The 26,148-nt window shown below is 35.4% G+C and overlaps 1 protein-coding gene across 8 annotated transcripts in view; it reads left to right on the forward strand.

Annotated features, from left to right (window-relative positions):
- Positions 1-26,148, forward strand: part of Cadps (calcium-dependent secretion activator 1) — a 794,056-nt gene that overhangs the window by 189,542 nt on the left and 578,366 nt on the right. For all 8 annotated transcript variants that reach the window (XM_081761521.1, XM_081761520.1, XM_081761523.1 and 5 more), the window contains exon 2: positions 14,643-14,700. The gene's annotated coding sequence lies outside the window, so the exon portion shown is untranslated. The remainder of the gene's footprint in view (positions 1-14,642; positions 14,701-26,148) is intronic.

Consider the following 26,148-nt stretch of genomic DNA (forward strand, 5'->3'; position numbering starts at 1 on the left):
CGTTCACCTCTGGTGCTTGGGGTTCCGGGTTCGATGCCAGCCCCCGCCAAGTGAACTTTGTGGTGGACAAACACCGTGTGCGTGGGTTTTCTCAGGGTTCTCCCGTTTTCTTCCACTTTCTTCATTCCACCATTTTCATTCATTTCTCATAATCACCGTCTCCTTTAGCCTAACCGGCGTAAGCGTGGGACGTAAAACTCAAAGATTTTTTTCTACCTTTTTAAGTACGCCATTTACAATTTTTTCTCAGTGTATCTTCCAGTCTTTCACTGCAATTTTTGACCCATTGGTATCGAAATCTAGTTAAGTATAGAAAATCTGCCTTTCCTTTCTAGATATCAGTGATGTGCAGATCATGTTTCTAATCTAACTTCAAAACGTATATTAAGCTGAGAAGTTTTTATTTCAAAATTCAAATGAGTTCCATGTTTCTGCATCATTCTTCTAATGGCAATAGCTAAACGTATGACAGTGTCATATTTCTTTCTTGGAACATAATTAAGGAAACTAGTAGTTTAAAAAAAAAGTAAATGGCATTGGAAAATGTATAGATCCCTTGGTACCGCTGTGATTAGGGAAGACAAGCCCTCGAAATTAATGGTGAGTTTCCATTTCCTTTAAGTCGTAGGATTCTTGTGTTACGTGAAAGCTTTACTGAAAGAGAAGAATGTGTTCCGGTTTCCTCTTCTCTTGTTTGTGTTCTTGGTGGTGTCCAGTTCTCAGGTTCCGTCGCATCCTGACCTTAGGTTACGGTAACATTTGTAACAGTTCTTTCTTTCTCCCTTTATCTTTCTTTCTTTCTTTTGGCTCACACATTTGGCCTTTTCTTAGACGACTGTAAATTTACATCTTTCCGGTGTTTTCACAAACAAACAAGGTGTATTTTTTATGGAGATTCTTGACTTTCTCTAGTATGAGTACCTAGTCTACTGGGTAAAAACTGTTTTAGTATTATATTGTATTTAAATAACCATATTTACATTGAGATAAAAATTCCTCATCGATTGGATCTACGTATATATATATATATATATATATATATATATATATATATATATAAATGACAGTGACTATGTTTGTGACTTCGTACCTTTTGAACCACCTGACCGATCTCGATAAAATTTTCAATGTAGATGCGGTTCGCGCCTGGAATGGTTTTATCATTTCAAATTGACGGTGCAACTTAGAGGGTTGGGAAATATCTTAAAATGATCGAAAATGACCGATATTAGTGTCAAATCCATAGTTTTCGGGGTCGCTGAGATGAACAGTGACGTGACACTTCCGATGCCGTTGAAATCCAAATTCAGAACCGCAAATCCAATCTATCTAGCTATGTACACACACACACACACACACACACACATATATATATATATATATATATATATATATATATATACCCCTCCACAAGTTGCGGAACTATGGCTTCGACACTAATATAGGCCATTTTCGGTCATTTTTAAATGTCTCCTTTCTCCCCCTCCCCTAGGTTGTACCTTCAAAGTAAAATGTAAAAACTATTCCAGGCCTGAACTTCATCTGTGTTGAAAATTTGATCAACATTGTTCAGGTGGTTCGTATTTGTGTATCGTATATTTTTTATGCACGTGATACTTGTGGAAACATATATAATATACTAATGATACCAATTAATATATACAGTATAGAGCGTCGATTATCCGAAGTAATTGGGGGACATGGGTGTTCGGAAAACTGGTTTGTTCGGATAATCGAACTGTACATGTTTATTTGCCATGCGCGGAGCGGTACGCCTCAACTCTAAGCTGGCGCAGCTGTTGCTGTGAACAGCTTTGACACTGCCGCTACTTCTACAGCCAGTGCAAAACCGACAGAAGTGTGCTGATTGTTGAAACACAGCGACTGGCGGCTTGGCCGGTCAGCAGCGCCTTATGAAGGCCCCATTAGAAGCAATGTTCCGCCAGCGGTGGCTCAGTGCGGCGACTACTGTGGGAAACTTGGTTTGGGAGTGAAGGGGATGATGGACGGTAGGGTGGGAGAGTAACAGGTGCGAGCGAGTACACAGTTCGGTTAAGCGGTCGTTCGGTTGACCGACGTTCGGATAATCGACGCTCTACTGTAATTAACTTATCTGGTAAGCTTCAACTGTCCTCACCATTTTTTAAAATTGTTATTAACACTACTCTGAACAATAACAATATTTCCACCTCCTCGTAAAAGTAATTGAATTTAAAGAATAAATTAGATGCAGGGTTGCTACTTGCCAATTCACAAATTGTTATTGGTATATTTTAGCTGGAAGGATTTTTAAAAACTTCAATGTGTCTGTTTTATAATTATTTAATGCAGACACGATTTATTGGCACATTCGAAAAGGTACAAAAAAAAGTGCGCGTTCTAAAATTATCGTATATTCATTTATTGTCGCAAGGACATTATCGTATATAGCATCAAAGTTTATATTATCGTATATCACGATAAGTTATCGTATTTTTTGTCAAGTCTGACATGCATGATTTCTTCCATAGATGGCACTACGTGCCGTGGACGGCTTATCAGTTACGCGATATCTTAGTGCCAGGCGTAAAACTTTTAGGAATACCCTTGCAATAAGCCCAACAATACAAGAGTGTAAAAACACATATTTGAGCGCAGTCAAATTTCGTCAAACCAGTAGTTAATCAGTTGGATCAATGCTAAGTTGTTTTCCGCTTTGAGTACTTTATATAAATATAAAAAAAGGTTTCCTACACTTTAAAACTCAAAAGTTCTTAGTTTCACCTCCAAACCTATTTCATTTTCACTGCATTATTAATAGTAGATTATAATGACAATAGTCTCTATTAAGTCTTGTGTATTTGTTTAAACATGAATCATTTTTAGTGTTACCGTATATTGTTTTTCCACGATCTTCAGAAATCTTTAATTTTAATTACTACCTTTAATTAAAGTGTATAAATTACTCTTATATTGAAAATCAAAGAAGCCAAGTAAAAAAAAAAAAAAAAACAATGTATCTGTGTTAGATTACAATACCACAGATTTTTGTTGTCGATTTCTTGTAGAACAGACTATTGCAGACATGGATGAATAGCAGCGCCAAGTCAAATAATACTTCAAAGGAAGCGTATTTTTCTTCTTTCAGCATTAATCTTATTTGTGTTTTCTTTCCTTATAGAATCTTTTGTGTTTAGAAAGAAGAAGTTTTAAAAAAAGGTTGCGGTGAAGGAATAGACTGTAAAAGTCTTGGATTCTTTTATTTCAAGTATTGAAATAATTTCTATTCCAATCAAAGTAGCAAAACATATTATTGTGATTTTAAAATTGTGGTTTCGGAGAAAACATTTCTTAGGAAATGCACGCTTTACAGATCCATATATATATACTTCGATGCATCAAACAAGGTGATATTTTGCATGCTTGTTCGTATCTATCTATCTACACACACACACACACACATATATTATATATATATATATATATATATATATATATATATATATATATAAAACTAGAAACCGTACAGTAAAAGATACCAGAGCCAAATAAAATTCAAGGTTTTTATATTGTTTATAGAGAGCTTCTGATTTTTTTCGTAGTGCCCTCAAAGTAAGGATAGTTTACTGGAGGTGAAAATAAAACGAAACATAAATTTTCTTGGAAACAGCTCTAACAATTTGATTCATATTGTATAAATCAGTGTTCCATTAAGAACCTTGTATAACGATATATTATTTTTCTGCAAACATCTAGAAAAGGTTGCTTACTTCTTGAGGCGAGCCCTTGTCGGACGATTTTCTCAAAATCAATTCACGTGATTTCATTCGTATTTCATATATAAGTAATTCTTTTACAACTCTACAATATATGGTAGACCATTTCTCGTGATAAATCTGCAAAGGGTAGTTTACTCTTTGGGGAATTTTTCTCAAAAACTAACCCGGTAATTTTGTTAATATGAAGGGGTTCCAAGTAGTAAGCGTGAAGTCAACAACGCCTTGTTTACTAAAATTGCACTCTTACGTTTAAATACATTTCAAATAAAATTTTGAAACTTTTTTCCAAGGGAAAGGAAAACGACTTCTATAAACTATACGCATAAGTATGATGACTGGCTCTCACAGAGCAGTTTAGTATTACTACTCAACGCCTCAAATTTAATTTCCGAGCGTTTAGGATGCACATAACTTTTTTGAGTTCTCCCATACTACCCAGAACGTCTCATATTTACTAAATAAATATTTTAGTACCAGTCCTACATTACTGCTCGCCGTTCCCTTGAAAATAACCAAGAAGGGTAGTTTTACAGGCGAGGTAATTGTTTTGGTTTGTGATCGTGAAGAAAATGAACTGAGGTTTACGATGAATTTACATGTTGCCTGTACATACCTAAGAAGTATTTTTGGACCCTGTTCGTTTCTACTTACAGAGGCCTAAAGACCACGCCGTTCAACGTATCGAGATCATACTTTAACACATTGTTCCTGTAATATTCTGTAAGGAAGTTGTTTTGAATTTTACTTCTGCACCGAAATACATGGTTATTTTATTAGAGAATGAAAACAAAAAACCGAAATTTTCTTGAGAATGACTCTTAAATACTATGTTTATATTTCATAAGTAAATATTTTATTAACGACGTCATATTTCATTACTTATTTTCTCACTAAGTTTAAGAAAGGTTAGTTTCTTTGATGGGCTTTATTCGGATGAAGTTTTGAAAAATATATCCAATGATTTTCTTGATATTTTGCAAAAAGAAAAGGCTTGCGATTAAACCTTGAATATGTTGTAACAGTTGTAACGGGATTATTGTAAATATGTTTTTTTAATTAGGGGGGAGGAGGAAGTAATCCATTCACATGAGGAACTGAATTCACCTCTGATCCTTGACTGATGTTAATCTCAAGCACTCGAGGTTAAGGAAACGGGCCAGAGAAAATGTGCGTTATATTGTATCAAAATCGAATGAATTTTAGAACATTTATCGTGCAACTTTAAAATATACTCTTATAGTTGCCAGTTGCAAAGCAACTCGTGGACACGGTATAAGAAATAACAGCATCATTGAATAAATACTAATTTGCATGTGCAAATAAGTATATATGTAATTAAAGCATCTTTAGTCAGTTTTTGTACACCAGTTGTTTCTCATTCCTGTTTTCTATATATCCCTTCACTCCAGGAACCTTATTCTGTTCTAGTCTGCAATACACACAAGAGCTGTAACAAGCAATTATAAGAGCTATACCAATTATCACAAACTAAAAAGCATATTTGGCGTTGCGTCAACGCAAACTCATAAGGAAAGAGGTATCAAGTCACCAATTTTCCGTCTTTCATATACACTGAAAGCAAAGGGAAAAGCACTGATAAGACTATTCCTATTCTACTGGCTTAGTAGCTTCGTCTTGGAATAAATAACCTTCGCATAAAATTCGTAGACAGAACATTATACACTGACTTCTAATAGTAAGGTTGTTAATATTTATTTTCTTAAAGAGTTTGGTTTACCCTATCTGTCTGTGTGTACGTCCGCCCGGGAGACAAAAAGTCAAGAACAGGCGCACGCCCAGTAATTTTTACTGGGAGAACTCCAAGCTTTGGGGGAGCGGGGTATACCACAAGACACTACAGGCCTTATGCAGAGTCGTTTTGACGTATGATTAGTGCCATACTAAAGATCTGACTACTGCAGGAAACATATGTGTCGCCATAACGACACTGCAAAAGGCCCTACGTCAATTACTCTACTTATATATATATATATATATATATATATATATATATATATATATATATATATATATATATATTTAAAAAGACAGAACTAGATTGTTTTTGTAAAGGAAAGAAAAAATGAAATGAAAGAGTTCAGTTTGACGTCCAACGATTATGCTCGTTAGGCTAAAGGAGACGATAATCAAGGCAAGTGAATAATGGTAGAAAAAATTGATGGAATTAAAAAGTGGGAGGAAATGGGAGTACCCCGAGAAAACCCACGAACACGATGTTGTCCACCACAAAATTACTTGGGCCGAGATCGAAGCAGGGACTCCACGCACGAGAGGTAAGCGCTCTACCACTGAGCCATCGTGCCTTCCTTTGTAAAAGAAAGAGTACAGATGAAGTGTAAGATCAAATTTTCATGCTACATCAATCATTTCCCTGTTAAACAAATATAGTTGTATTGAGAAAGTGTACAAACATATCTTGAGTTGGGAATTTTTGAGGCGGGTCCGCATCCATTGAACCCAAGGATCTTATAAAATATAGGATCTGCCCTTACAACAAAATCTTGAAGCCATACGTCACAGTTTCGCCACCTCTACTCTGCCCAATAGGATCGCAATGTTTTGAGCCAACAATCATGGCGGAAACGAAAGTAGCTAATCAGACGATGGCGGAAACGAGAGTAGCCAATCAGACGTGCCGATGCTCGGTTGTTTTTTGGCTTCATAGATTTAATAGGATGAAGATACATATGGGCAAATCCTCTATTTATAACATCCTTGGGTGAACCCCTGTGGGTTGCCCCTGGTCAAGAACTACTTGATGGATCACCGTCAGTTTTATCCAGGATATAGAAAGTCAAAAGCTAAGAATTAAGATCGTTGATGGAGGTAACCTATCCACCAGAAGTGGTAAACAGCAACTATTTCCGCTTTTAACGTTGATCGCTATAGAGTCAAAACGATAATAGATAGCGAGAAGCGGTTTCTAGCAATTGATTTAGCGTCTCCACAATACATTTCATCTCGATCCTTAACTCTCTACTAAAACCTAGACTGATAGAAATCAACTTCAATATTGATCTACACAGAACAAAAACGATAAGGGATAGCAAGAAACGGCTTTTTGGAATCGATTTACTGTTCTAAGAGTAGATATCATCTTCTCCCTAAACCCTGTATTCAAAATAGAATCACCATAAATTAACCACTTCCAGTTTTAATGTTGATTAATATAGAGTAAAATAATAATAGATAGGGAGTACCTTTTTTTTAATTGATTAAGCATTCTAAGAATATACATCTTCACTCCATCTATTAAAACCAGAAGCGGTAAAAATCTATTGCCAATTCCAGTTTCAATATTAATCTAGAAAATGTCACGCCACTAGCAAATCCAAAATATAATAAAAACCAGTTGCTATGGCAACACTAAGGTTTTCGAACGGGAAATGGAGCGTCAGGGGAAATGCATTGTTGAGACGAGATTGGAGGCGGCGTGCATTTTAAATGTATATACTCCTCTCAGGTAGCACATGGTTTTTGCATGAGGAATCTTAGGAGAGAGAAGTGCGCAGGGAATTTCCATTGTTAACGGGCAGAAGGCGGCAGGGAATTTCCATTGTTGAGCCGTTAAAAAAAATGAAATTTCAATATTCGCGTTGTGTACACTTTAAGTAACCAAACTTTCTCACGTAGTGTACACTACGCAACTGCCAGTATGGTAATACAATATTTATAATTAAATTATAATATAGAAAGAGAAATTTTATGATGATTTATTGAAACGATACACTGTAATAAGTAAACACAATATACGTTACATTAATCTACCAGGGGTTAGCGGCGATCACACTATCCAAGGGAAGGGAGCGGCCTGGTACCTATATGTTAGGTACCCTCCCGGCATTTGCCAGGTGTGAATGAGGAAAACCTTACTCAGGATGGAAGGACTGAAAAAGCTTTTACAATTTTTCGACCGAGCGTCCCCATCGGCAATCGAACCCGGGACCGCTCACACCAAAGACGAGGGCGTTAGAGACTTTGCTACCCAAGGACAGTACATTAATGTATCATCTTTAGATATATATAGTTTTGGCCACATAGTGCAGACACAAACATATTTTTATTACATTGTGAAACTTAATTTTATTCATGATCGAGCATTCCCAGCTGTTTAGTGAATAGCTCGCGCAGTTTTGGTGCACAAGGTCCTGGGTTCAATTCCCGGTGAGAGAGGCTTTAAAAATTGAATGAATTACAGTGGTTTGGAGTCCACCTTAAACTATAAATCTACACCTCATATAGCCCCGATGCTGAATAATTGAATTGTTCATATGAACTTCATGGTGTAAGACTACTCCAGATGTTTACGCGAAATCGGCATAAAATCTTTGTCAGCATCTACACTGGAATCAAATCCTCCACCTAATGTTTACGAGAGGACGACACCACGTCATCCTATGCAAAACTTGTTTGGTTAATCGAAAGAACCTCTAAGATTTCTGTGTTTGGTCTTGGCAATAGGTAACTGCTCATCATGTTTAATAAACAAGAAAATGGCGGTGGAAACTGTGCGACGAGCAATAAGCAAAACATCGATATATTTCAACAGTTATCTATTCAGGACATCTATGGAAGCGTTAGTCAAGAGCAGACTACTGATTAGGGCGAGGTAACGAAGTTGGAATATCAACGATGATACGGGGGAAACAACCTTCTGAATACCATCTTGTACTTTCACCACTGAAGCGTGTCTGGAATGAAACCATGCATCTAATCGGAAAACATTTGCTTTCGTCCTGGAGAGGAAGACAGAAAAACTCGAAAATGAAAGAAACTCGATAATGGATTTTGATATTGGATACCTCGAATCAATTTTTTTACTAGTATCAATTCTTAATGTTAAGCAAGGTCACTCATATTTTGTTATGCAAAATCCTATGTTGTATTCACTATTGGAATTTCTTCACAGAGAAATATAATCTTACAGTATTAACTCCAAGGTGAGCAATTCTTAATTGCTATAGATTTTATATTTAAATTAGGCTAATGTTTTTAATAATAATAATAATAATAATAATAATAATAATAATAATAATAATAATAATAATAATAATTATTATTATTATTATTATTATTATTATTATTATTATTATTATTATTATTATTATAAAATGGGATGAATCCTTTGCGTTCGAATGTGAGGAAATGATATAGAAGTTACTTTGAAAAACAAATGATTTATTGAGGAGGGAGGGAGTAATGATTTTCATGAAATCACGTGAATCTACTGATTTTTGAGTACGCAAAAGCTATTATATATATATATATATATATATATATATATATATATATATATATATATATATATATATATATATATATATTCCCCTCCTCACTAAATAAACTTATATTTGTGTTATATTTATGTAAGAATGCAAGATTGATTGAACCTTGAAAACTAACATTGCTATCATATAAATGTCTTCACCATTAACCCATACTAATTAATATTAATGATAGGTTAAATTACAAAGTGAAGAAAACAATGTATTTTCAGTTCTAGTAATAAGAGGTTGAAATCGCCACCGTGACCTCTAGAGATTAAAGTTATACCATTGAGGACATTCATCATATTGAGTTGGTTACATTACATACTCTTGTTTTGCGTGTATCGAATTTGAATTCTTTATTTCCTGCATCAACTCCGCATGCCATAGCCTGGAGAAAATTTTATCAAAGATTTCGAGGAAGATGCTAAGAACGTTAAAACTTCTAGACATACGATAGTCACGTGACAACTAACCTACTCTACTTCGTAAATAAGACCAAAAATAATAAACAAACTATCTTTTTTTAATATCTGCATGTAAAAATAAACAGCTCTCAAGCAAAAAGAAAAAAAAATGTTTGAAATGTTCTTAAGATTGTTTCTCAGTTCTCAGAAAGCATTTTTCAACAAAACAAGTGAAAAGGAAATAAAGAGAACAGACAATACAGAGCTAAAAATTTTTCTTCGGACTTTTGTTGACGAACAAAATCCTTAGGTAACGAGTACCATATAATATAAGAATCTTACAAAATGTCAAATAATACTGACTACAATTCATTTTTTTTTCTGCAAAGACAGAGATTATGAAACATTCCCGTTGATCGTAGAAGAAAAATTTGACCTATTAAAAATTTGTTTTTCCTTTCCAAGACGTAATTATTCTTTTTAAGAGACTATCTTCGATGTATTCCTCGTATAGGGGGAAGGTTATTATATATCGTAAAAGTAATTCAAGGAAAAAAAAATGAAAGAATACCTTAGATGAATCACGGAAGAAAACTCCGGTCGGTGGTTGCTTTAGCAACGAAACTAAGAAAGCGTCCTATTCTCCTATATTGCAAAATCGCCTTAGGTGAGAGCCAATTACTGTAGGTAGCGAAAGAAACTAAATTCGTGGAATATTTTTGTCTTGGAATATGCAGTCTGCGGCGAGGATTAAATCTTTCCTGACGTTTCGTCTTTTCTTAAGAGAGAATGAACATTTACTTAATATTTAAAAAAAGAAATGGATTAAACTGCTCTAGAAAGATGAAAACAATAGCTCTAAAGTTGGGCAAAGCTGCATTTTAAGGGGATTTTTTTTACAAAATAATCAACTTATGTATGAGAGTTTCTTTTTCAAAAGTTTTAATTTTTTTTCGAATAATGGAAAGTTTGATTCTTTACCCTTAAAATATACTCTAGTGTTTATTTTAGGCATTCTTATGCATACATAGTTACAAAAAGTTACTTCTCGAGGCCTTTTATACTCTCCAGAGAGTGAGTCAATGGTAGCGCGCCTTATCTAGGGCAAAGAGCTCAAGTTCAGTCCATGGTTACTGCAACATGCGCTGCGAAATTGTAGCGGGCAATATCGCATTCATGATCTTTTTCAGATTGTGCTATTATTCTTCCAATCCTTACATAATCGTGTACTCTCGTACCATCCAAGGCTCGAAACGCACAGAGCATAATAAAGAACGTTATACTAAGTAATTGATTAATTTTAATTGGAGCGTCACAGATACATAAACGCTTTTGTTCATTTGTGGATAAGAGTAAAAAGAAACATCAACTCAATGATTAGGGTGTAACAATACTTTCAGAGAATTCGAGCAGAAAAGAAGCCAGTTTGTCTCAAGGAATTTAATCATTCTCTTTGCTAATAATAATTATACGAAGAATTGTCTACAAATAATTTTCTACAAAGTTCTGAAGTAGTGACATACGAGGAGAAGTCGAAAAATAAGTTTCTTTTCCATTTTCCTCTGAAAAATTTAAAACAAGAAAACATAGGTTTAATACTAGAACCATTCACACGTTATTGGCACAGGCGTGCACAGACCCTGGGATTAGGGGGGGGGGGCAAATCAATAGCGGTACTCCTGCAGATATGCAACCATCTTGTAATCATTACTTTCTTTATAGTTTAATTTTTGTTTTCATTGGCCCGTAGGAAGCGATGATTACAGACGTGTTTCAGGGTCCGTTTTTGTAAAATATAACCCTTATTAGCTGAGAAAATTATTTTAAAAATTCGAAAAAGCCCAATGCCAAAACATTAGGTGAGGCGAGCGCCCCCACTTGCCCCCACGTGCGCATGCCTATGGTAATTTGGTGACATACGATCAAGTTCCAGCAGATGGTGCTATCACAGTGCTAGCTGAAACATTCTGTACTAGGCAACTGTGGAGGTTGCAACCATCAGTTCCGAGTAATAATGGCAAACTCAACACAGGGTCAACTTTTTTTATTTACCGAAATAATTGAAAAATTTAAATACTACTACTACTACCAATAATTATAAATTAATAGAGGAACGTTTTGTATGACGAAAAATTTGAATACATCTTTCCAGAACAGGGTTTAGTTGAGTTTGCCCCTACTACGTGGAATCTTTTATATGAATGGACTAAAATCAAAGTGTAAACCACTAATTTATAAATGATTTGTGTATGTATGTATATTAGATACATCAATTATAAAAGGAAGTATTTCATAATCATTTGAGAATGCAACATAATAATAACAAACATTGATGATTTCCGGTTAAGTACCGTAATTTTAATTCAACTTACTTAATATTTATGATTTTTTTCTTTTGCTTTAAAGATGATTCATCTAACAAAAAAGTGAAGGAAAGAAAAAATCTATTTGAAAGAGTTACGAACAAAAGCTATATTTTTTCAACTTTCATTGATTTCGTTAGCATTTATTTGGTTCATGGAGGAAATATATTGACTGAGAAATAATTAGATTTCTGTACTTGTAAGTATGTCCAATGCATACTAAATTACGCTCTCTCTATAAATTTATATTAATGATTCTTTACTTCTTTATTATTTACACAAATGATTTCGCGTGATATAACGCTAGATGTGCGGAGAAAAATGTGGTAATATAGGAGGGGTTTTTATTACGTATGTGAATCGCCATAATTTTTTCACTCATTACGCAGTATCGTAGTTCTTTCTTCCTGAATAAACTATAACGTCCTCCAACTCTACAATAGAAACACTTAAAATCTGATAAGAACACAACCAGATTAACAGGCTTTTCTGCCCTAGGCCAGTGGTTCCCAACCATTTTTTGAATGACGACATACTTCACTGGACGTATATGACATACTTATTGATTTTTCATTAATAATAATATAAATTATAGTAATATAACACTGCAAGTTTGTAGGAAGTATTAACTCTATGTAGTGGTGAGTATTATGTGTGTCACTGGAGGCGTTAATTGGTAGAGTTTGTCTCAAAATCAATTTTAACTGTTTATTAAGTGCTTCACGATTTTCAAATGCTAACATTTCGTGACACACCGTATGGGACTGTGTAACACACCGGTTTGTCGAGACACACTGTTTGGGGATCACTGTCCTGGGAATATACTTCCGGAATCGCCTCCCTAAAAAAAATGAATTTCGAATATATTTGTACTTACCGAATTCGAGAGTGCTGTTGTCCATTCCGTTATAATACATGAAGATAATTTCATATTTTGATACAGCTTCTTAGTTTTGTTGTATTACAACGATCAAATTGTCATTAACAATGGATGCAGTACTTAGTCGCGACAACGCGAAATCTCCTTGCTGAATTCATGTCTATACGGCAGAATCGCTCAATAAGGGAAAAGCGTATTAAAATCTGTAATTCAGAAACGACTATATGGGAAATATCTAGTACAATAAATTAATATATTGTGTAAATTATTTATTATGCACTGTATAAGGAGGGGAAGAGGGAGCCATGTGTGTATGGCATCTCAGGGCACAATCCACTCATGCCAGTCTAGACATCAACTTGGGCCTGGACAGAAACACGGATAACTATTATTTTTCAATATCTCAGATATGATAACTGATACTTTTGGCTCATTTTTATTTGCTTTACGTACAGATAATGCTATGTAATGTTATTGTACTTATTATGCCATAAATGGATGGATGTATAATACAAGTGGGTTGAATTTTTACGTATGGCGTAGTAATATATCACGGTGTTTACTTTGGTTAAATTGTCATGAAGTATGAGACTTGGTAAAGCACGAAATTTCGTAAATTGTCGCAACCCAGACTACAAGGCCATACTCAGAAGAGAGTCAGGGGTTAGAACCCTCCCTTTTTCGGAGTCCGCAAGTTTAATCGTTTTCAAGTTTAAGTTTAAGTTTCAGATAAATCCCTTCGAGTTTTGTTTCTGAGCATAGTCTTGTTGTTGCAACTACTGAGGTTATGATTACGCCAAATATGGCCGAAAGGACACAGAGATCCAAGGAAAAAGAGAAACTAGAATGAAAATTGCATATGTATTTTAAACACTTGGATCCGTCTTTTGCTATATAACCACCGAGTCTCGATTTTCTACCATGTATTATTTTAGAAAATTTCATTTTTATTTCTGCATATAAGAGAGTGGTGTTTTGGGAACAGAAGTAAAGTAAAAAGTAACAGTTAGGCATAATTTATGTATTATTTTTATTAGATATGATTTATGACCTAAAATCCCTATATTACCACTAAAGTTTAATGGGATGAGACCTTGAAATTTAATTTATTTTACCAGAGAAGTGTGCAATTATGATACTTCACGTTGCAAACACAAGGGCAATTCGAAAAAAAAAAAAAAAACACCGTTTGGTTATCAATGACCTATACTAGCAGATGCAGAACTTTTATTATGCACATGAGAAAAATATAACATTTACATTACTTTTCAACATATTCACCGTTCAAATTGAGTCACTTGTCATAATGTTTTACAAGGTTTGAAATTCCTGCAAAAGGATGTCCCGCCTGGGAATGAAGCATCCGGCTAACAACATTGTGAAGCGCGTTGTCATTGTCGAAGCAATGCGACGCAAACCACTGTTTCATGTGCCTGAAGAGATGCAGCCGAGTTCATTGCTGACTACAAATGGGTGCCCACCTCTTGCCGCATCATGCACGTCAGCTCGTCCATCTTTAAACATGCAATACCATTCACACGATACGACACACTCATCACGTTTGGTCCGTAAACACCACACGGTTCGCAACTAATCGCAGCTGTCGAAAGTTATTTTTTCGCACTCAGGAATCGTTTTACGCAAGTAATTCACATTTGGTGTTTTGATACTTCTGATTTTTCTATTGGAGCGTTCATTTTGAATTGTTATAGCGGACGAATGAACTGCAGCATAACCTTCTCCTGCCAATGCTCACTGTCTACTGAACTACTGCAAATAACGCCAAAGGACTGACGTCACTCTTCCCGGCCATTTCTTGGAAGTGTGCAAACGGACGTTTTCTTTTTCGAATTGCCCTCGTACTAAACATATGAATTTATAATGCATATGTTGAATAGACAAAGTCACTTTTATGTAATATTTACATATACTGTGATTTTTTCTAGATGCCGGTGTGACGCCTGAAGGATTCGTGTCAGTAACGTTCATTTGCTTTTAAATAAGGTAAGTACTGCACTATTTATCAGAATTTATGAACGTCTTACATATACAAAATGAACCAGAAGCCGAGCGCTGTAGGACAAATGTACATTCATTTATTTGTGTATGATTTTTTTTTCAAAACACAATTTCCCAATAAAAGGATTGCTCGATAAGATCTTGTTTAATGTCGATTCACCAAACTTTGTAATTTTAAATTTCTTCTCTGAATGGCTGAAGAATTTACGACTTTGGAAGAAGCAAATGCTATGAGAATGCAGTAAAATTACGAAAGAAACACTTAACCATGCTCTTGAAATCATATCGCTTCAGAGTTGGAAAACCTTTTCAGATTGGAAGTCTACGCTTTGAAAACATTATTTATTGGCTTCCTTTATTTCAATTGTCCGCGAGTTTTTATTTACTCTGTACTTTTGAGATAAGTTATTAGACTGAATTTAGTTAGCTCTTTTGTTTGTTAAAGTTTGTACAAGAATGTAGCCTAGTGGTTAGCGTTTTTTTTTGCGAGTTTAAATCCAGCAGCCAACCAATCCAAGTTGGTATGTCCTCAGTTCCACCAGACGAATGCCGGGAAGACATATTTAAATATAAGTCCTAGCCGTCTTTTTTCTCATTAATATTGCTATTAATTTTAGTGTAAATTTTATCTCGAAGTTTGTTCAATATTAGTTGAACATAACACTATGCGGTGAACAGCAAAAGTACTAAACCGTAACCCTATTTGCTCTTTTGTCAGAAACTATGTAATAGCTTAGGTGGTCCTTACTTTAAATTTCCTAAGACGCTCTCAGAAGCAACTGCCTAATGCTGTAAAATCTCGAGTGTGTGTCGATTGGCGACTGGTTCATCATAATCGATCTATTTCTCAGAAATGTTTCACTCAGAAGATTCCAAAATTTACGGCTCCAGGCAGCGCACCATCTTGTTAGAAGCATATAGTTGACTGATGGTTAGAGAAATGCGGCTCCTAAGAGGGAAAATGGTGCTTCAGATCTCTGAAACTATTAAGAGTAGAATCATAAAATTTTGTATAAATATTCCCCGTACACTACATGGGTTTAAAAGTAAATGCAGTGAAAGCTAGATACATGGAAGTTCGCCGGGATCATAATACGACAAATTACGTATGCATTAAAATATCAAATAATACTTTTGACAAAGTGGATACTTTCAAATATCTGGGATCAATATTAACAGACGAAACCCATATTCACGAAGAAATTAAATGTCGCTTAAAAGCAGGAAATTCGTGTTATTATTCAGTTCAAAATCTCTTATCGTCACGAATTCTGTCGAGGAATTTGAAGCTTAAAATATATAAAACGATAATCATGCCTGTTGTTCTGTATGGCTGTGAAACATGGTCGCTTACTCGGAAGGAAGAACATAGATTGAAAGTATTTGAGAACAAGATCCTGAGACGAATATTCGGACTCAAGAGGAACGGGAACGGGGAATGGCGGAAGCTTCATAACGAGGAACTACATAATTTATACGGTTTACCCAACATTGTTAGGCTCATCAAATCTAGGAGGCTCAGGTGGGCAGGTCATTCAGCCAGGATGGAAGAAAGTAGGAACGCTTTCAAAATCTTTACTGGAAGGTCAACCGGAAAACGATTATTAGGAAGACCTAGGCGCAGATGGGAGGACAACATTAAGATGGATCTCGCAGAAATAGGAATACAAAGTAAAAACTGGATACAATTGGCTAAGGATAGAAGTCAGTGGAGAGCTTTTGTGAACGCAATATTGAACCTCCGGGTTCCATAGGCCATATAGTTGAAAATTTATAAGGATATAAAAATAACTAACAAACTAAAATAACTAGAATGTCATATTGAACCATTGTTATCTGAATGATTCAATATGACACAAAATTAAAAATATTTATGGCTAGCAAAGTAGTTTTAATAACACGTTAATAATGTTTTTAATTGAGAATTTCTCGATAACTACTCGATTTAAGACGTCATCGAATCTAAGACGCACCCCGATTTCATTGGATTAAATTAAGGAAAAATAGTAATATGTTCCGTTTTTATTATTACTAAAGCGCTCTTTGATATTGGTCATTTTTGGTGATCTTTATATATCACTCTCCCCTCCCTATGTTGCAGGGCACGGCATGATAAAAATTTTCCCAGACCCGAATGTCATGTATGTTGAAAATTTGATCGAGTACTGTTGGGTGGTTCAAGAGTTAAGTTCTGTTTATTTTTATATATTAATCTCCCCTTATACTCCCCCTCCCGTAGGTTCTACCGTCAAAGTGAAAATAAGAAAAAAAAAACTTTCCAGGCCCGAACGTCATCTATGTTGAAAATTTGATCGAGATCGGTCAGGTGGTTCAAGAGTTATTAAGTTTTATTTATTTTTATATATCTCTCCCCTACCCTCCTCCTACACTAAGTTCCACCGTCAAAGGGATATGATAGAATCCATTCCAGTTCCGAACCTCATCTATGTTGATAATTTGATGAAAATCGGTTCCGTAGTTTAAGCGTGATGAAGTCACAAAGACAGTCACTTTTATTTCTATTGTTTTTACATATATGTCCCCCTTCCCATTCCCTACATTGTGCCATCAAAGTAAAATGATGAAAACATCCCAGGTCCGAACCTTATCTATGTTGAAAGTTTGATCGAGATCAGTCGGGTGGTTCAAGATTTAAGTTTTATTCATTTTCATATATTTACCCTCTTCTCCTCCGCTCCTCTAAGCTGTACAATCAAATTGAAACAATAGGAAAAAAAAAACTTCCCAGGTTTGAATTTCATCTATGTTGAAAATTTGATCAAGATCGGTTGGGTGGTTCAAGAGAATAAGTCACAGACATAGTCACTTTCAATTTAGATCTGAAGTTGTTTTGGTCAGAGACACCTCTATTAAAATATAGATATTGAAATTTTGTATATAGGCTGTAAATAAGAAGTTTAGTTTTGTTTTGTTTTTAATACAGTCGTGTGGAGGAGAAAGGGACATTCGGTTATTTTTTGACGTTATCCTTATCTCAGAAGGTAATAGGCTACTAGGCCTTGTGCAAATTTGCTCAATGAACGCTAGGCTGACGATCGGTTGGAGTTTTACGAAAGTAAACCTAGTGTGGATGGGGCAATAGTGCGAACTTGGACTGCTTTTCGCTGTTCACCAGATCTCCCAAACAGTTGGGCGTAGATAATTGAAATTTTTTAGAAATGTTTTCCTCTGACTCTAGACTACGGTTAAATAGAAATTTGTGAAATTCGAGATATAAGAGGGCAGGAAAGGAGAATAAACCTATCCTTGGTCTAGTAAGTTGAAACTTTGTAAGACGGTGTTTTGAGTAATTCTATACCGAGACGTACACAAGTTTCCTGAAAAGTTTTACATTACTATAACGAATTCCTTTTGAATCGTTCAGCACACAACAATGAAATTGGTATCTTACATATTTTAACATACACAATAAGAATACATCATACAGGTTTTAGGCACTTTCCTTTCAAAATTCATTTTCTAATTATGTTGGACTAAGATTTATTCACTAAATCTGTTAGGCTTCGATCACTTTCTAAACTCCTTTAGGCAGTTCTTCAAAATTCTAGCTCAACAGCAACAACCTGATCCGATATACTTATAAACTTCCGTTACTTCTTTTTTTATTATTATTATTTTCACAATCGGTGCACTTAAAACTTTCTCTCATAACATTATACTTCACAATTATCAACATTTCTGAATTTTATTAAACTCTCTCACAGATCCGTTTTTTCATCAAACTAAACTTTCCTCTGTTTAAAATAAATAATTGAACTGTATTCCATTTTCAAATCAACAACCAAACTGTACTTAGCAACTTAAATATCTCTTTTCTTCTTTTTCTTCTTTTGCTAGTGCCTTATTAGTCACTAAACACTCTAGCCAATTTCAATAAACCAATTTCCTACTCCTAACAACAAGAAGACAATTTGGCTAGTTATCGACAGTGCAAAACACTTTAGGTTGATGTTTGGAAAATTTAGTTTGAGGGAAATAAATTTTGAGAAAAATTTCCACAAAATAAAGAACATTTTTCGATTTCGGGTGTAAGAAAGCAATTTTGCAACATAACTTTGCCAAAATAGGCACCTTTAAAAATATATATTACGTGATAACGGGAGTTGACTAAAAATTGGCCTAGTGATTTCTATGGATTTGAGTTAATCAACAATTTTCGGATGCAGGAAAACGACTTTATTCGGTCTCGACGCAGTGAAAAGTTATTTTGGAGCAATCTAGTGAGCGCTTGTGAGCATAATTTCATCGAAATCAAACTTGCGTTGACAAATATTTGAAACCAGAAAAAATGTATATAATTTTCAAATATTTTTCATAAAACTTATTCTTCCCTTGCAAAGAATGGGCATTCTTCTAGTTAATCTACAAACTCAATTTAAGGATATAGCATGCGTGGCTGCTTTAGAGATGTGGTATTTGCTTCACCCTTGCAACCACAGACGTGGGAATCCTAAAGATGTATTGTTGAAAAGTTTGTTTTGTTACGTTTCTATCTTTATTCTTTGTGAATATTTTGCACGCAATATTTCAGTTGTTTCTCCTGTTTTACTTCACTTTTGTGGTCTTGTTACCATTAAGAAAAATAGAAAACAAAATGAGATGTTGAGTTGAACGTCCTAAGATTATACTCTTAACGTAAGCCTATTAAAAAGACTTTTTATATTTTATTCACTTGGCGATACGTTCATAAATAAACGTATCAAATAGTGAATGGTTACTTTATTGTATTTTTGTGTAGTTCATTTGGTTTCAAAGCATTTCAGTTGCGTCTTTTGTGTAGTTTCTAGGTAGTGGGTGCTCATTGATACATTGCGTATAAGAAGAATTTTCATGTTTGACTTGGCATCAATATGTAGTCAGACCACTCGTTGCTCGAAATACGTGCACATAAGTAAGTTTGGTTGCTGTCAAATATCTATAACCGATACAAAAAATATATTTTATTATAGATTTTCATTAGTAATGTGGCCTACCAAGCTTATTACACTGAAGAGCATGAGTTTCAAATACGACACAAAATACATTACGATAATGCATGAGATAAATGTTGACAATTTATGTGGCACGCAGATACAACCAATACATACTTACTTCACACGCAGATATACGATATTGTCCACTACACACTTACTTGGCTGGGGAGCGAACCAGAAAACTCACGCTACCATGTCGATTACGAATAGATATACGAATACAAAATAATTACATATATCCAGCCTTTTGGGCAAGATTGTTAATATCTTTCCAATAATGTTTTTTAAGCGACGTTATATTCTTCAGTGCAGGTTTACTTTATGGAGGCCTTAATAATTATAGCTATAAATAAGGCGTTTTCTCGATTGACAATCTTCATCTATCTCAAACTGCCTTAAGATCGAACTAAAACATTTTTACTGCAAACTTTTCTGAAGTCCCACCTCTAAACTACATAAGTAAGCGTTATACCATTTTTTTTAAAGTTAACTGATTCACCGAACATGCCTCATTAACTTGCTTAACTACTAATTACTACGTTTTTACTTAATTTTACTCGCTTAACTCGTTTTTCCAGTAGCCTAGAAGGACAGGGACGCGAACACAGAAACATCGAGGACAGTTAAAATTCCAAAGCTTCTTGGAACCCCGTACCAGAGGCGCACATGCTAGCCGCTAGACCACTGGGGGGGGGGGCTACCACTGAACCACCGTGCTCTACTTGTAAAACATAAGAATTATCAGTACACCAACATAATATATTCTGGCCTGTCCAAACGAAACCAAGGATTATCCGTAAATAGCGCCTTATTCACTATTTCTTCTCCCTCATCACGAACGAACGCTTGAAACCAGTGAAAACATATCATTCTTGGTCGCTTGTCCACTTTTGTAAGTTTATGAGCAGTTTTATGGGATGCGTTGGTGGCTTTACGGGGTTTGTTTTATAAAGCACATTTTCAGTACAGGTTTACGCACAGATTTTTGAGAAGAAGCTAATATCTGTTTGAAATTGTGCAGAACTTTCTGTGTTTACAATGGATGGTCTTACCTTTCGTGGTTTGTTCTCCACTAACCAAGTTTTGCGAAACATTTCACCAGTCGACGGGTCATTGATTTATCACGTAAAGTGGTATTAGGAAATCTTAACGTCTTTGAGCACTAAATTTATATATAAGACATGGACCTAAATACAGACATGGACATAAAGTCGGAATCGCATGAGATCGCACCAGCAATTTAACCTGGGTTTCCTGCACCGAAGTTCCGTATACTAATCATATAACCCAGAGGCTTCCATATCCTAAAGCGCTTGGGTGCAATTCCCCTTCCCAAATTCATCATTCTCACAAAAAAGTAGAAATCGGAGTTGATAGTAACGAATCCAATATACCTTGCTTTGCAGACTAAATTATATTAAACTTCGGAAATTCTCAAAAACAATGAAAGTGCCATTGTGTCGTTAGCAATAAAAAATTGCCACTTCCCAAGAAAATCTCATGGACACAGCTTGCTTCCTGAAACGTGTATTCGAGCACCCCTCATGTGCAGGCCCGTATTTCCCATTGTGCCGATTAGGCCCCTATCTAGAACACATGGTTTATTTGTTTTCAAAAAGGATTTGAGTTCAAAACTTAAAAATACAAGAGCGAAATAAAGGCTTTTTTATGTTTGATAGAAGTGCCGTACACTTGGAATTTATGAAGTAATAAATACAAAAACAAGAAACGTTCATCTACATTAATATAGAAGCTCGTTGAATCTACGCATTAATGATACAGCACACTGAAAAAAAAATCCGTTATCCGGACAGTGGTATATTGTACAAATATACAGTACGGAAATCAATATGGAGCATACGTTATCCATATATTACATACTTTTCCTGCTTAGTTAGATGTTACATCATGCTGTTGCATGTTGTATGACATATAACAGTCTTCCGTATATTACATACATATACGTATGTTACATACGTCAGTTATATGATACACACGTCCATTTGTATGTGATATCCTTACCGCCTATATTACAGTTCTTTCGTTCGTACGAAAAGTACATTTATTCGGAACACTTTTCGGAAAGTACGTGTAAAACAAACGTTTTCAGTTATGTGTTTGCTGTACGTTAAATCCAAAAGCTACAGGATTTAAGCATGTAACCTAGGATTTAAGCATGTAACTTACGTTTCTACGTACGCCACAGACGTTTTTTCTCAATACACGCTAGGCATTAATGATATAGGAAAAGGAGGGAAGAGGAGATGATGGAATTGTAGGGACACCGACGGCAAATGTGCGTAGGGACACCGAGATTCTAAATGCGGTCATGACCCTATTTCAAGCTATGAGTAGTAATTTTCTTTGGTAGTTATTAGACATTAGTTTATTCCACTATGTGGCTTAAACACTACCGTAGATTCCTTCCATTACTTACCATTTTTGTTTAAATTATGTTAATGCGGTTTGCCCGTGGATCTCTTAGAAAAGGAGGGCGCGGTGGGTCAGTGGCAGAGCGTTCATCTCCGGTGCTTGGGGTCCCTGGTTTGATCCCAGCTCACGCCATGTGGACTTTGTGGTGGACAAACACCGTGCTCGTGGGTTTTCTCGGGGTTCTCCCGTTTCCTCCCACTTTCTTCATTCCACCATTTCACTCATCTCTCATAATCAGCGTCTCCTTTAGCCTAACCGGCAAAACCGTGGGACGTAAAACTTAAAGAATTCGTTTAATTTTCTCATAGAGAAGGGCGCCTTATGCACAGTCGTTTTGGCGTATAATTAGCGTCATACTAAAGGCCTGACTACTGCAGGAAACATATGTTAGCCTAACTCTTTAGTATGGCACTAATCAGGATGACTCTGCACAAGGCCCAGGAATTCCAACCAACCTTAGTAGTTAAGAGCAGTGCTTTAGTTAGAAAAAAAATGTAGAGTAAGAAAAGGTTATACACGGTGGGCCTTATGCAGAGTCGTTCTGATGCGTGATTAGTGCCATACTAAAGAGTTCGACTAGCACATGTTTCCTGTAGTAGTCAGACCTTTAGTATGACCCTAATCATATATCAAAACGACTCTGCATAAGGCCCAGTACGTCTACTAAATTTTAAGACTGGCATTATCAGAAAATAATGCAGAAGAGAATTACCTTGGTTGGCTGCTAATCTTCAATATATAACCCTTCTTGTTGTATATAGACAATTGAACGGCTGTATAGTTTCTGGATTTCTTTCTGGAAGTCCTCTTGCCTGACAGTGTTGAGTTCCTTCGTCACAGTCCTTTGGATGTCCGAAATTGAGTCAAAATGTTTTCCTTTCAACGTTATTTTGGTCTTTGGAAACAAGAAAAAGGCTACTGTGGCCAGGTTAGGTGAGTAGGGTGAATGATTAAAACATGCCACTTTTTTGCCAAAAATGTCTGTACTTTAATCGCTCTCTGTCAGACTGTGGGACACAAATCTGGAACAAATCTTCCTGTTCTGTAGGTCTTGTTCCACTCTTCCGAACAGTATCCTTATCAATATTCAAATCCTCCGCAATGATCCTGGAGGACTGACAACGATTTTCAGTCAGCTTTTCCAGCACGTTTTCAACATTTGCGTCAGTTAAATGGTTACCAGACGGCCAAGTCTAAGATCGTCCGTGACCGCCTGCAAACCTTCACGAAACGACAATGTTACACAAAAGGGTTAGCTCGAAAAATATCATCATTGTTATAAGCTGTTCGAATCATGTCCATAGTCTCCGTGGCTGTTTTGCCAAGTTTTGCACAAAACTTGATGGCTACTCTCTGCTCCACTTTTCGAACGAAGAAAACACAGTTCACTGAAATCACTGTAACTCACAAAATTCGAAACATAAAATCGTGAATTCTGCACACAATGCACAGCACACTCGGTACTAACGGCTACAGACAATAACCGCATGGTGGGTCTAACGGTTATCTTACAGTGTTGCCAGTCTTGAGATTTAGTAGACACACTGTGTACGTCTAAAACTTAGGGTGTGTAATTTCCAAACAAATAATTTTTGCAGCAGAAATTTAAATGTCATTTTGAATGTAGGAAATCAAACTTTTAATACGTTTTATTAGTATCACGCTAGTGGCCTTAGAAAATAGTAATGTCAGTATGTCCTTACGGTACTCTGCACAATAACACTTGAACAAAAGCTAAGTTTTGAATTGTGTTTTTTTTTGCAGTAGATAGCTATTGCGATTATATAGACCAACATCGTTAACGGTGTCACTCCGTTAATATATTCATTAGTAGCATTAGGAGCAACGAAGTAGCTCAAGAACCGAACGAAGTAGTTCAAGAACCGAGCGAAGTAGCTCAAGTGGTAGATTGTTGGCTTCGCCATTCGGGAGGTCGTGGGTTAGATTCCTGCTGCAGACCATCCGGACTGGGGTTTTCCTCGGTCCTACCTGGCAAATGCCGGGATGGTACCTACTAAGCAGGCCCTGGCCGATACCATCCCAAATCCTTTCCATTCTTATTGTTGTTGTTAGATATTCGGTATAAAATGGCCTCTGAGCTGTATCTGATGATTGCTAAATAAATAAATAAATAGTAACAGTGACTTTAAAGTGGCTATCCATGTCCCACTTTCTATTATTGAAACAAAGATGTATAATTATAGAATGCTAGAAGTTACACATCGCGCCATTAGTCGGCAGCAAATATTATCCAGCGGTTGACATCTACTGGACGAAATTGATACTTCTAGGCGTGATCCTTTCTTTGCCTTTAACAGAATTTATTGTTTACATGTTTCTATCTTTACCGTTTAAGCATCTGAATTATAGGCTAACTCTATCAATTAGATTTTCCTGCTACATCTTCTTAAATAGACGTACGATTTTTATGCACATATAATTCATGAAATTGCATACAACTATACTGTTAAATGTGTTAAAATATGCACTTAATATACAGTAACAACGCAATAAAAGGGAACATTTTCAAACATGCAGCAAAGTTGTGACAAAGTTTTGTAAGTGAAATATAACATCGAAAGTGTATTCTACTTTCAGGAATTTCTGTTCAGAATTTATTTGCGTAACAGCTACAGTTTATATACTCCTAACTTTTTAAAACATATTCAAATTATGAGATGGAAACACGAGCTCTATTTTTTCTTCACGTTTGTATTTTAGAGCGTATTTACTTTGTATGACAACTCCAAAAGTGCATTACTATCTGCAATTCTCCCTTTCCTGCAATAGCAGACAACCCGTTGGGGTGGTTGAGAATTAGAAAGGCGTTGGACCCAACCTCAATTTTGTTACAAATATGGCAGTGTGGAAAATGGCAAATGAGATAATATAATAAATTGTTAACAACGACGTTTTTATTATTATCAGGAAATGGATGGCGTAAAAAGTTACAAAATGTTCTTACTTAAGAAGTTCAAAGAAGACGAATGGTAAGAAATAGATATAAAAGCCTAACTGCACAAAAATAAACATCCACACTAAACGGAAAGAGCAACAAACACAGAATAAGGGATATTAGTGACATAACAGACTTGCGACCCTCACATGCAAGATAAACAGATGGGGCCTAGTTGTAAACCTAATTGTTATATTATTATTATTATTATTATTATTATTATTAGTAGTAGTAGTAGTAGTAGTAGTATTAAAAACTCGTTTCCTTTTCAAAATCTCTGATTTTAGCTAAGGACATGTGTGCATATAGTGGTCATGTGTGCACTTTTTGACAATGAGCGGTCCCAAAGGCCAAAAGGGATGGGAAGGAACAAAAACAATTCTTAACATAAATTCTAGGTCAAAGTTCGAAGTACTTGCTTTTGACAGGTGCTTTTTTCTTTCTTTTTTTCTGGAACAGGAAAATTCTAACGGCTAAGAAGTTACAGTATATAATATTGTAAATTTGCAAGTGGATTTATTTACATTGCAATTTGTGATCATAAAGAAATTGTCATTATTATAAAAATTAAGTTTTATTTCTTCATCCATAGCAAGTCTTAGGGCCCCTATATCTCACCCCCCGAATATCGATATCGAAAATTTAGGATGTTGATATATCGATGTCGATATATTCGCGATAACAAATGTTGATATATATGTCAATATCAATATCGACGATATCGATATATCGACATATCGCACAGGCCTAGATACGAGAAATGACCCAATAATAATAATAATAATAATAATAATAATAATAATAATAATAATAATAATAATAATTCGAATATATAGAGGATGCTTTCAAAATGAAAGTATGTCACTTTCAAAATGAATGCGAAACGTAGTGGTCAAATAAAGTACTCAACTTTCAATAGAATTGAAGATCTTTGTATTTCGGAGCTCATCGAATTATGGTCACTGTAGTTATTGTTGTAGCAAAGCTTTTATAATTAACTTTGCATATCTAAAAGTTATTTTATTATATGCCATACTGTTCAGTGATATT

Source organism: Thermobia domestica, chromosome 6 (genome assembly GCF_964235325.1).
Source record: "Thermobia domestica chromosome 6, izTheDome1.hap1.1, whole genome shotgun sequence".
In the NCBI taxonomy this organism is placed as follows: Eukaryota; Metazoa; Arthropoda; class Insecta; order Zygentoma; family Lepismatidae; genus Thermobia; species Thermobia domestica.